Source organism: Saccopteryx leptura, chromosome 1 (genome assembly GCF_036850995.1).
Source record: "Saccopteryx leptura isolate mSacLep1 chromosome 1, mSacLep1_pri_phased_curated, whole genome shotgun sequence".
Lineage (NCBI taxonomy): Eukaryota > Metazoa > Chordata > Mammalia > Chiroptera > Emballonuridae > Saccopteryx > Saccopteryx leptura.
The window spans coordinates 183,882,724-183,896,720 of NC_089503.1; the positions used below are offsets into that span (position 1 = coordinate 183,882,724).

The 13,997-nt window shown below is 42.1% G+C and overlaps 1 protein-coding gene and 1 non-coding gene across 6 annotated transcripts in view; one reads left to right on the top strand and one right to left on the bottom strand.

Annotated features, from left to right (window-relative positions):
- Window positions 1-13,997, bottom strand: part of ARID4B (AT-rich interaction domain 4B) — a 195,843-nt gene that overhangs the window by 148,128 nt on the left and 33,718 nt on the right. The gene's annotated exons all lie outside the window — the stretch shown is intronic.
- On the top strand, window positions 12,408-12,483 carry TRNAN-GUU (transfer RNA asparagine (anticodon GUU)). Its single transcript has one exon. It is a non-coding gene; the product is annotated as a tRNA-Asn (tRNA).

The following is a 13,997-nucleotide window of genomic DNA, read 5'->3' on the forward strand; positions in this document are numbered from 1 at the left end:
GAGGCACTCCACAGTTTGAGAACCCATGACCTAGAGCCATGATGGCGAACCTTTTTATAAAAACCACCCACTTTTGCAGTGGTAGTCAACCTGGTCCCTCCTGCCCACTAGTGGGTGTTCCAGATTTCAAGGTGAGCTGGTAGTGGAGCAACCAAACAGCGCCATGACTGGCCCACCACCATGAAAGCTCCACCTCAGACACTAGAATGGCTCTGGCTGCAATGGAGCAATGGCCCAGATGGGCAGAGCATCGACCCTTGGTGGGCATGCTGGGTGGCTTCCGGTCACAGTATGCAGGAGTCTGACTCTCTCCCTGCTTCTCACTTCACAAAAAAATACAAAAAAAAATTTTTTTAAAGTAAAAAATAAATGAAATAAAATAATATAGAGCTCTGGCTAGATGGCTCAGTTGGTGAGAGTACCATCCCAAAGCACAGAGGTTGCCAGTTCAATTGCCGGTGAGGGCACACAGAGGAACAGATTGATGTTCTTGTCCCTGTCCCTTCCTCTCTGTCTAAAATCACTAAAAACTAAAATAATATAGAAAAGGGGCACAAGAAGATTCTAGCAGCCCTGGCCAGGTGGCTCAGCAGTAGAGCATCAGCCCAGTGTGCGGAAGTCACAGGTTCGATTCCTGGTGAGGGCACACAGGAGAAGCAACCATCAGTTTCTCTACCCCACCCCCTCCTCTCTCACTTTCTCTCTCTCTTCTACTTCTGCAGCCATGGCTTGGATGGTTCAAGGAAGTTGGCCCTGGGCACTGAGAATGGCTCCATGAGCTCACCTTAAGTGCTAAAATAGCTCAGATGATGAACAATGGAGCAGTGGCCCAGATGAGCAGAGCATCACCCTATAGGCGGCTTACTGGGTGGATCCCGGTTGGAATGCATACAGGAGTCTGTTTCTCTGCCTCTCCACCTCCCTACTGCTCATTTAAATTAAAAAAAAAAAAAAAGATTCTAGCAAAAAAATCAGAAACTAAGATAAAATTATGTAAAAAGTAAAAACTTAAATAAATTAAAAGCTACTATTTCTCTGAAGAAAGAAGTTAATATAGTGGCCTCATTCCTATTTTGGCTTACTTGTAAGGCCTTTGGATGGCATCTGGGAACTTATGGAGACCTGGATTTCAGGAAGGTTCCCACAATTAACGGGGAACCTTAATTCCCACAATTAAGCGTGGCTCACTGTGCCTAAACTGTACATACAAATAATACAGTTTATGCTGAACACCTGCTTTCATTCTCAGAGTTGGAAATTTGGATCTGTGCTAGGTATAGCATGCCTATGTGACTAGCCTCCAATAAAATCCTTAGTGCTGAGTCTCTTAAAAAGCTTTCCTGCCTGACCTGTGGTGGCGCAGTGGATAAAGCGTCGACCTGGAAATGCTGAGGTCGCCAATTCAAAACCCTGGTCTTGCCTGGTCAAGGCACATATGGGAGTTGATGCTTCCCCCTGTCTCTCTCTCTCCTCTCTCTCTCTGTCTCTCTCTCTCTTCTCTAAAATGAATTAAAAAAAAAAAAAAAAAAAGCTTTCCTGTTGGCAACATTTCAGATATGCTGTCACAATTAAATGCTAGAGGAATTATGTGTGTTCCATCTGACTCTACTGGGAGAATATTCTGGAAGCATGTACCTGGTTTACCCTAGATTTCATCCAAGAACTTTTTTCTTTTGCTGCTTATGCTTTGGATCCTTTTGTTGTAATAAATCCCAGACTAAGTATAACCTACACTGAGTCCTGTGAGTTCTCTCAGTGCCTTATCAAATCTGAGGGTGGTCTTGAAGACCCCCAATACATTCTCTTCTATTATGAACTCTTTGACAGTCACATAACAGGGTTAAAAACATGGACAATACCATCAACTCTGAAACATTTGCTTCACTCTAGCTGTTCTATTGCTTGCTTGTCATATGAAACAACTATGAGTGCTCCTCCTCCCCTCTCCTTTCTCTGTAAAAATCAATAAACAAAGTTGTTTTCTTTTTCTTTGTGTGTGTGTGACAGAGAGAGACAGAGAGAGAGGGACAGATAGGGACAAACAGGAAGGGAAAGAGATGAGAAGCATCAATTCCTCATTGTGGCATCTTAGCTATTCCTTGATTGCTCTCTCATATGTGTCCTGATGGGGGGGGATACAGCAGACTGAGTGACCCCTTGCTGAAGCAAGCAACCTTGGGCTCAAGCTGGTGAGTCTTGCTCAAACCAGATGAGCCTGAGCTCAAGCCAGAGATGTCAGGGTTTCTAACCTAGGTCCTCCGTGTCCCAGTCTGACCCTCTACCCACTGCGCCACCGCCTGGTCAGGCTATTTTTCTTCTTTTCCAAGTGAGAGGAGGGGAGATGGAGAAACAGACTCCCACATGTGCCCTGACAGGGATCCACCCCGCAACCTCTGTCTAGGGCCGATGCTCTGCCCATTTGGAACCATGCCTGCAACCAAGCTATTTTTAGCACCTGAGGTGGAGGCTCCACAGAGCCATCCTTAGTGCCCCAGCTGATGCACTTGAACCAACAGAGTCATGGTTGGGAGGGGGCGTGGAGAAGCAGATGGTCGTTTCTCCTGTGTGCCCTGACCAGTAATCAAACCCGGGACATTCACATTCTGGGCCAACACTCTACACTCTATCACTGAGCCAACTGGCCAGGGCCTAAAACCTTTTAAAAAATATATCAGAAATAAAAATTACTATTACAAACTATGTTTAAAATATATACTGTAATTAAAATACATAGTAGTTATCTTTGCAATGTTTGAATTATGGGTGATCTCTTTCCTAATTTTCTAGACTTTTCACAATTCCCGTAAGTTTTTAATAATAACCAGAAACTTTAAATCAGGTAAAATATTTTTATTATAAAATAATATTAGACTTTAGTATTTAATGTTTACTAAGAGGCTGTCAGTTATGAGATTTATCGCTAACACTGTACTTTTTTTTTTTTCTTTTTTAAAGTTAACTCAGACTCTCTATAGACAAAATGAAATTCATCCTATATTTTAAATAAATCTCCATTAATTCTCTAAGGTCCAACATCACCTCTTCTCCAAGTATACTGTAAAATTATCTTAAGATTCAGGAGACTTCCAGTTTCTCGTCTGGCCTGTAAGGAGATTGGAAGTCAGAACTCCTCCCCTACAAGTAGAAAAAGATTCAACAAATTGAAAATCGTAACTCTTCTTAAATCCATTAGTGAACTGAAGTCATGGACAAACCACTGTCTCCAAAATTGAACACAAAGAGACAAAACCGAGAATTACAACTTCTCAGGGATGAGGAGCAGCAGTAGTACCCATTGCTGGAGACAGTCAGACTAGTGAAACCTAAAATGTAACTGATAAATTGCTGGAGGCTGTGTGGACAGCATGAGAATTGAAAACTACAAGGAGGCTCAGTATGAGGGGAACCCCCACACACTTCTAAGCTAACTTTCAGGTTCTCACAGAGATCAGGGAAAACTCCCCTCTGCTTCTGGCAGAAGAAGAGAAAAACTTTCACCATTCTAACAAGCCCAGAGGCACTCTGTTCTTAACAAGGCCTGTCCTCAAGATAAACTATTTTATCAGAGCCAAAGTGACCTGGGGGAAGGAAACACTCAACTTCAGCCCCCCAAACCCTCCTGTGTCATCTAAGGAAGAAAGGGCTGAGAAGCACTTGACCTGAAAAGGCCACAGACCTGGCAAAACTGCATACAAAAAGAATGACACATGATCAAGGATTATAGGATGCTTTCCCTTCCCCACACTTTTCCACTACATCAACAGAACTCTTGTATAATAAAACAGGAGCTTATACGTGAAAGAACAGCATGTATCAGAACTTATTTAAGAAGTCTCTAAGAAAACTCAAAGACAAAAACAAGAACACCAGAGGAAATTTTAACCTCTGACACCTTCAGCTACAGCCAACAATAAACACAGCCTAATTCTTAGCTGATAAACATGAAACCCACATTAAAGTCCTGTATACTCAATTCCTTTTACCTAGTTACCCTGGTCGGCAAACTGTGGCTCGCGAGCCACATGCGGTTCTTTGGCCCCTTGAGTGTGGTTCTTCCACAAAATACTACGTGCGGGCACTACCTCGATAAGGAATGTACCTACCTATATAGTTTAAATTTTAAAAATTTGGCTCTGAAAAAAATTTTCAATCGTTGTACTGTTGATATTTGGCTCTGCTGACTAATAAGTTTGCCTACACTGACCTAGTACATCACGCCCAGCCTTCGTTAAATATAACACAGCATAATTACATGGTTTGAAGAAAAAGACCATATATCAGAACCAGACTCAGACATAGCAAAGATACTGAATTATCAGACAACAAATTTAAAATAAATGGTAGACATGCCGCCTATTTAGTTTTTAAATTAAAAATCCTATCCCTTGCCCAGAAATCTGAAATTTAAATGCCATTCTTTGTAATAATGATAATAAATTCTTGTATCCTTGGAATGTGAGGTAAGGGGGGAGGGAGACTTGGTTTAGAATGCTAAGAACCCAGCAGCAAACTTTCCTCCCATTCCTCTTCTGGTTCCCTTTTCTTCTACCCTTTCCCCCATTTCTTCTATTACTTCTACCACCTCAGTAAGGCTGCATGATTAACCACTCACTAATTCAAATATTTGACCCAAAGCCTACAATGCACCAGACACTAGTTAGGAACTAGAGATACAATCTAAGAGCTAGTCTGTTTCAAGGAATCTAGAGGAGACAGTTAAACAAATGAGCAATTACAACACAAAGATAACTACTAAGATCAGGTTCTGTACAAGAGGAGCAAAGAGGGATGTAGATCAGTCTTAGGATATCAGAGAAGAAGACATGAATGATGACTAGTAGTCTGGGAAAACAAACGATGACTACAAAGTCTGGGCCCTGGCTGGGTAGCTCAGTTGGTTATAGCATCATCCCAATATGCCAAGGTTGAAGGTTCGATTCCTGATCATGGCACATACAAGAATCAATCAATGATGGTATGAGTAAGGTAAACAACAAATCAATGTTTCTCTCTCTCTCTCTCTCTCTCTCTCTCTCTCTCTCTCTCTCTCCCTCTCCTCTCCTCTCTCTCTAAAGACCATTAAAAAGAAAAAAGAAAAGCCTGACCAGGCGGTGGCGCAGTGGATAGAGTGTCGAACTGCAATGCAGAAGGACCCAGGTTCGAAACCCCGAGGTCGCCAGCTTGAGCGCGGGCTCATCTGGCTTGAGCAAAAAAAAAAAGCTCACCAGCTTGGACCCAAGGCCACTGGCTCGAGCAAGGGGTTACTCAGTCTGTGAAGGCCCGCGGTCAAGGCACATATGAGAAAGCAATCAATGAACAACTAAGGTGTTGCAATGCGCAACAAAAAACTAATGATTGATGATTCTCATCTCTCCGTTCCTGTCTGTCTATCCCTCTCTCTGACTCTCTGTCTCTGTAAAAATAAAAATAAAAAGTATATAAAAAAGAAAAAAAAAAAAGAAATACAGAGTCTGGGGAACAATATAAGGAGAAAGGTGGCAATAAAAGATATTACAACTACTAATTACCATATCAAGAAGTATTTTGATAGCCAAGGGAGAAACATGGCCTGATACCAAAAGGAAAACCATTACAAACTAATCTGATGTCTTAGGTCATTGCGGCTGCCGTGTGGAAAATGAACTAGAAAAATACCAGTTAAGATTCTCTTGACATAATCTGGAATGAGATACAAGGTAGGGGTAGAGAGAGGACTCACTACAGACATCTTTATATTTACTGACTAACTGAATAAAAGGATAAAGAAGAAATTCACCTTTCTTCTTCACATTGTTGATTCTATTTTAGAAGAAGAAATCTGCATCCTGGACCAGTAAATTAAGAAAACTAAACTAGAAGGATCCTAGGCTGGGTAGTTCAGTTGATTAGAGTATCATCCCGATATGCCAAGATGGAGGTTTCATCCCCAGTCAGGGCACATACAAGAATCCACCAACAGCCTGGCCTGTGGTGGCACAGAGGTGACTTGGAATGCTGAGGTGGCCAGTTCAAAACCCAGGACTTGCCTGGTAAAAGCACATGTGAAAGTTGATGCTTCCTGCTCCTCCCCACTGCTCTCTTTCTCTCACCTCTCTCTCTCCAAAAATCAATAAATAAAAAGAAATAAACAAACAAAATTTTGCCTGAACAGATGGTGATGCAGTGGATACAGTGTCAGACTGGGATGCAGAAGGACCCAGGTTCAAAACCCTGAGGTCACATGCCTGAGGGCAGGGTCGCTGGCCTGACCATGGGATCATGGACATGACCCCATGGCTGCTGACTTGAGTAATGTGTCTCTCACTCTGTTGTAGGCCTCCGGTCAAAGAACATATGAGAAAGCAATCACTGAACAACTAAGGAGCTGCAACAAAGAATTGATGCTTCTCATCTCTCTCCCTTCCTGTCTGTCTGTCCTTGTCTGTCCCTCCCTCTGGCTCTCTCTCTGCCCCCCCCCAAAAAAATCCTAATGCAAAAAAGAATCAACCAATAAATGCATAACAAATCAATGTTTCTCTCTCTCTTACCCTCTCTCTAAAAATCTATAAATAAAAAATAAATTTAAAAAAACTAAACTAAACTAGAGATCCATACTGCAGCAAAGGCTGTAGAAGCAAGGCAGAAGACAAAAGAAAATTACAGATGAGGCTATAGGGGAAAAACAGCTCTATGTTTACCATCTTGAATGTATTAGAAACTAATAGTATTCATGAGGATATGTGGGAAAGGGTTTACTAATTTTTATTCTTGTATTTGCCCTAAAGTGATAAACATGCATCTCATCAAACAAATTAATGACTAATTATCAGTAAATTAGCAAACTATATCTTTATTCTCTACCTAGTGATTCAACTAGCAGCTATTATTTTCAATAAGAACTGTTACATGAGTCTGACAAAATGTGATCATATACTCTAATGAATTCTTGGTCCCAAAATACAGTCTTTTTTTTTTATCACATGTTAATATTTAAGTTCATTTGTTTTATAAAAATATACCCTAGGCAGATGGCTCAATTGGTTAGAGCAGGGGTAGTCAACCTTTTTATACCTACCGTCCACTTTTGTATCTCTGTTAGTAGTAAAATTTTCTAACCGCCCACCGGTTCCACAGTAATGGTGATTTATAAAGTAGGGAAGTAACTTTACTTTATAAAATTAATAAAGCAGAGTTACAGCAAATTAAAGCATATAATAATAATTACTTACCAAGTACTTTATGTAGGATTTTTGCTAAGTTTGGCAGAATAAATCTTTATAAAACAACTTACTATATGGCCCTGGCTGGTTGGCTCAGCGGTAGAGCGTCGGCCTGGCGTGTGGGGGACCCGGGTTCGATTCCCGGCCAGGGCACATAGGAGAAGCGCCCATCTGCTTCTCCACCCCCCACCCCCTCCTTCCTCTCTGTCTCTCTCTTCCCCTCCCGCAACCAAGGCTCCATTGGAGCAAAGATGGCCCGGGCGCTGGGGATGGCTCCTTGGCCTCTGCCCCAGGCGCTAGAGTGGCTCTGGTCATCTGCCCCCTGGTGGGCAGAGCATCGCCCCTGGTGGGCGTGCCGGGTGGATCCCGGTCAGGCGCATGCGGGAGTCTGTCTGTCTCTCCCCGTTTCCAGCTTCAGAAAAATATAAAAAAAAAAAAAAAGAAAGAAAGAAAAAAAAACTTACTATAGTTAAATCTATCTTTTTTTTAAAGAATAAAATTTGGGAGTTAGGGGGAGGGGGTAAAGGGGGTATAAAAAGGGATTAAAAATTAAAAAAAAAGGATATTTAAATTTTTAAAAAATATATATAAAAATACAGATATATACAAAAAGCCAATGTTTCCATCTTCTCTTCTCACATCTCTCATCAACATAACTGTCACCTATTTAGGGTGCCCTTTAGTCTCCTTTTTCTGCATTTACAGGGAACTGTGTACAAAACAACATAACTATTATCAACAGCATATGTTTCAAATTAGCTCTTAGTTATGCAATCTATAAAAATACCATCCCTGTACAAATAATAAAAGTTCAAGTAAACCCTAAATTACTATATTCAATCCCAAATACGTTCCCATTGGTAATCACTTTTATCATTTTGGCATATGTCCTTCCAGATTTCTTTCAGACTCTTCCATTTATATAGATGTGTAAGTATCCATATATAATATTTCTGTGAATATTTTTACATAATTAGTACTATATTTAATACAGTGTCTTTCAACTTTTCATTTTATTCAAAAATGTTTTGGAGTTCTTTTCAACCAGAAAACACTATCAAATTATTTTTTAATATAATCAGTGTAGGAATTTACCACAGTTTGTTTAACTCCTCTATTAATATATTAAATGATTTCTAGTTTTTCATTATTACAAATGAGGCTGCAATAAACCTATCCATACATGCATCTTATGCACCCGTACAAATGCTGCTCTAGGGCAGATGTTAAGAAGAAGAAATAGAACATGCACACTTACTTTTAAAGATTATGCAAATTCTTCAACAATTTCTAAAATATAACCCTGGTGCCCTAAAGACCAATATATAATCATAATTTTAAAAAAGAAGATTATTACTAACAGGAAAATATTCTATTTTCAACCAAAGATTTCTCAGAATTGAGGGAGTTGAACAATCTGGCATCTTGAACACAAATCAATTACACAATTACATAATTTCTTCACCAGTTATTAGCAATGAGATACCTAACAGTCTTGGAAGATACATGTATTTGACTTGACAATTATAAAAATTAAAAACATATAACCCCAATCCTGGGAACATACAATGAAATTTATCCAACAGATCTACTTGTACATGTGTGAGATAGCATACATTCAAATGTACTCATCACAGGTGCAAGATAGACGATCTGGCTAAATCTCTAATTTTATTCAAAGTGATAATTAGTTATGACTTTGGAAGAATATTCAATATGTGTCTCACTTTAAATAGAAAATTAACTCAAGCCTCACCAGTGAAAGCGCAGTGGACTGAGCATTGGCTCAGGACGCTGAGGGCCCTGGTTGGAAAACCCGAGGTCACTGGATAGAGCATGTGCTTGATGGCTTGAGTGAGGGGTTGCCAGCTTGAGCATGGGATCATCGACATGGTCCCAAAGTTGCTGGCTTAAGCAAGAGGTCACTGGCTCAGCTTGAGGGCCTCCCTATCCCATCAAGTCATGTATAAGAAGCAATCAATGAACTAAAGTAAAGCAACTACAAGGTGATGCTTCTCATCTCTCTCTTCTACCCCTTTCTCCCTTCCTGTCTTTGTCTCTCTCTCTAAAAAGGGGGGGAGGAATTAACTCAAAGTTCAGAAGCTATTACATAAAGTATTTAAATTTTTTTTTTTTTTTTAACGGTATGGAGAGGCAGGGAGGCAGAGAGACGGACAGATGCCTACATGCACTCTGACTGGGATTCACTCAGTAAGCCCACTAGGGCCACTACTCCGTTGCTCAGAACTTAGCCCTTTCAGGGCCTGAGGTGAGACCATGGAGCCATCTTCAGCACCCAGGGCCAAAATGCTCCAACCACCAAGCCATGGCTGTGGGAAGAGAGGGGAGGGCAGAAGTGGGGAGAGGAGGAATGGGTAAGAGAGGGGAGGGGGAAGAGGGGAAAGAAGGAAGGGAAGAGAGAAGGGGAGGGGTGAAGAAGCAGATGGTCACTTCTCGTGTGTGCTCTGACCAGGAATCAAACCGGACTTCCACACACCGAACCTAACCAATGCTCTATCACTGAGCCAATCGGCCAGGGCCTAAAGTATTTACATTTAACTATAAAAACTCTGCAGGGCTACAAAAACAACATAATCAAAATACCTACACAAAGCAAGCAAATCCAAATCCAAATGATAACCCTAAAAAAATTATTTGTAATTCATATTACTAACAAAGAATTAATCTCCCATACACAAAGAATACCTGGAAATTAGTAATTTTTAAAAAGACTAACTAGTCAACATGAATATTATAGGGAGAGGTAGTTGACATATATACATATTATTGCAAAAACAAATGAGGAGATCTGGATTGCTTGGGCTGAAGATGAAAGCAATGATTGCAGATAGGCAGCAGGGAACTTTTGGGGGGTGAAATAAATGTTCTAAAACTAGACTATGGTAATGAATGCACATTTTAAAAAATCATTGATTTTTATACTTATAATGGCTAAATTTTGGGTGTAAGGACTATACCTCAATAAAGTTGTTAGAAGAACAAAGGCGGGCATGATCCATGCACCAATAAGGAAAGCTCTCACAGATGTGCTAAGTTGACAATACTAAAAACTGCAGAACAGTATTATAATTTTTTTTTCTTTTTTTTTTTTTTTTTTCTTTTTTCTGAAGCTGGAAACAGGGAGAGACAGTCAGACAGACTCCCGCATGCGCCCGACCGGGATCCACCCGGCACGCCCACCAGGGGCGACGCTCTGCCCACCAGGGGGCGATGCTCTGCCCATCCTGGGCGTCGCCATATTGTGACCAGAGCCACTCTAGCGCCTGAGGCAGTGGCCACAGAGCCATCCCCAGCGCCCGGGCCATCTTTGCTCCAATGGAGCCTTGGCTGCAGGAGGGGAAGAGAGAGACAGAGAGGAAAGCGCGGCGGAGGGGTGGAGAAGCAAATGGATGCTTCTCCTGTGTGCCCTGGCCGGGAATCGAACCCGGGTCCTCCGCATGCTAGGCCGACGCTCTACCGCTGCAGTATTATAATTTTTAAAAGGAAGTTTAAAAAAAAGAATAAGAAAATAAATTTGTTTATTTTTCTATGTATAAGTAGCAGAAATGATACACAAGAAACAATAGTGATTACCTTTGCAGAAGGAAAACTCAAATAATGAAGGTATAAAAAAAAGGATTATTATGTTCCTTTGTATATCTTTTAAGTTTTCAGCCATGTAAGTATTTTAACTATTCAAAAGATTTAAAAATAGATAGACTTTATCAATATGGGTGTATATTCTACTCTAAACTGACTGCTCCCACATTGCACTACATTACATCTGATATAATTTTGAAATTATCCTGTTGTTCCCAAGAGCCTGTTTTTGTGAAGAGTTGCATGTGCCTACAGAAACCTTGCTTCCCCAATATTCTAGGAATAGCCCCAGTTTCAAAGATACCAGTGTTACTGATTTATGTATCAATAAAGACTTTAGGAAATTCCAACTTTTCCAGGTTATATCTACAATGACACCTGGAAGAACACATACACACAATTTTTTAATCACTTGACCCAGTTTAAGGTTGGCGCAATAGTCACCCATGATCTATGTAAAACTTGAAAATTCTGACTTTCTAAATTTTTACTGGGCAAGATAAAATTTTAATCTCTTGGTAGGTGACATAACAGAACAGGTACAAAGTGGACCTCAAAGTCTCTGCTGAGCAGAAAAAAAAGAAAATGAGCCCTTTGGGAATAGACATATTTACAGAGAAGAAAAGCTGAAGTAGAAACTAGCTCCAAAATAAAGTTGTAGTCATTTGATATTCACGCAAATGAATACAAAGGAAAAAACAAAGAGAACAAAAGAACACAATGCTCTTCTAAGATGCCCACAATACATTCCTCATTCATTATCTATATAGCTATAGTATCCCCTTCCCAAAACCTATAGGGCAGCAAATCTAGGATATAAAAAAACCAGAGATCCTATTCTACTGACCGCTCACCAAGTGTCAGGCAGTAAACTTTAGTATTGTCCCATTTAATCTCACAACAACACATGACACAGGTAGCATTTTCCTTAGTACCTAAGTATAGTAACTAAGAATCAACATTAGGGCCCTGGCCGGTTGGCACAGTGGTAGAACATCAGCCCAGCATGTGGAAGTCCCAGGTTCGATTCTCAGTCAGGGCACACAGGAGAAGCGCCCATCTGCTTTTCCACCCTTCCCCCTCTCCTTCCTCTCTATTTTTCTCTTCCCCTCCCACAACCAAGGCTCCACTGGAGCAAAATTGGCCCAGGGCACTGAGGATGGTTCATGGACTCTGCCTCAGATGGGCAGAGCATTGCCCCCTGGTGGGTGAATCCTGGTTGGGTGCATGCGGGAGTCTGTCTGACTGCCTCCCTGCTTCCAATTTCAGGGGAAAAAAAAAAATCAACATCATACAAAAGTATCAGACTGAAGGTCAAAAATATATATGCTACTTTTCCTCCCTTAGTTCTTTTTTTACATTTGAATTATTCATCACTTTTAGAAGTGGAAAAATTTTATAATTAATAAAACAGTACATGCTAATAAAAACATCAAACATCATAAAGGCACAAAGGAGACACTAAACATTTTCTATATTCTCACCTTCTAGAAACAATCACTGTTAACAACTTGTTACAAGTTCTTTTAGACCTTTTCTAAGAAAGGTGCATTAAAAATTAATACACCTGTTTCAATAAAATTAAGAGGGGAAAAAAATATGCACCAGGCCCTGGCCGGTTGGCTCAGCAGTAGAGCGTCAGCCTGTTGTGCGGGGGACCCGGGTTCGATTCCCGGCCAGGGCACATAGGAGAAGCGCCCATTTGCTTCTCCACCCCCCCCCTCCTACCTCTCTGTCTCTCTCTTCCCCTCCCGCAGCCAAGGCTCCATTGGAGCAAAGATGGCCCGGGCGCTGGGGATGGCTCCTTGGCCTCTGCCCCAGGCGCTAGAGTGGCTCTGGTTGCGGCAGAGCGACGCCCCGGAGGGGCAGAGCATCGCCCCCTAGTGGGCAGAGCGTCGCCCCTGGTGGGCGTGCCGGGTGGATCCTGGTCGGGCACATGCGGGAGTCTGTCTGATTGTCTCTCCCCGTTTCCAGCTTCAGAAAAATACAAAAAAAAAAAATATATATATATATATAAAAAATGCACCAGTCTATAACCCTTAACTGTATATATTAAACCATTAAAAATTGTTTAAAAAATGTGCCAATTCGAGTGATGTCAGAGAAATGGGGCCATGAGGGGTACTCCCGATATCTCCCCCCGAAATTTCAACAAATTCAATAACTAGAGATAGAAAAACAATCTCAGGAGCATCTGAAATACACATACATCAAACAAAGGTATGACTGGGTGAAAAGGTGGCTGAATATATAATCCACTCTGAAGGAAATAAGACAGAAAAAGAAGTATTTCACTTTCCTCACTGATCTGAGGAAGGGCTGCTTTCACCTGGAATCAAGAGAAATGGAGGATTTGGGGCATGGGGAAGAAGCTGGGCTAGGGTGGATGATCAAGCAGAAGAGAGAGTGTGCCAGCTTGGCCTAAGATAGTAAACGCAAGCAGCAGACTCCGACGGAGGTGGCCAGAGCAGGTTGCCTGTGGAGGCCAGCACTGGAGCGGCTTTGGGCTTTGTGTGCTCCCGGTCGGTGATCGTGGGCTGTGTGCGAGTGGCTCCACCTGGCACTTCCGGCATGGAGGCACGGGTTCACAGAGTGAAGGGCTAGGACAGAGATTGTCAGCAGTGAACTTCTGCATGGGCTGTAGCAAGAGTTTCTGTGTGGTCCTGGCTCCCCAACCAACAGCACAGGCAGTGTGCAAGGGCCGGGTTCCGTATGCCTGGACCTGACCGGGCAGGGCGCCTCTGCCAGCCAACACAGGTTACAAAGCACATTCTGCAGAGCAGACCTCAGAGAGCACTGTGAAAGTTGTAGGGCTAGGCTGCAGGCTTCCAAACAGGGCACAAGGAAGAACCCTGTGGAGATCAGACCCACAGAGTGCTCAGGCAAACTCGACATACCCGGAGACCCTTAGAAAGAAACCTGACCAACAATTGGTTCCCTGCCCTGCCTGCTTACACGTGCGGCTCCGGATGACAGAGCCTTACGCAGACCGTGCTTTGAGCGGACCTGGAAGGAACTTGGCAGCTCGTAGAGCCTCTTGCTTTGCAGGGAGTGGCAGGGACAACTTCACAACTGGGTCCCAAGGCTGCTGACTCAGGAAGGAGAGATGTGGGGAGAGGCACTGGGAAAACTAACTCTCTCACTGGTGAAGCCTGCAAACCCTAACAGGCCCCGCCTACCAACGGGACTGAGGACTAG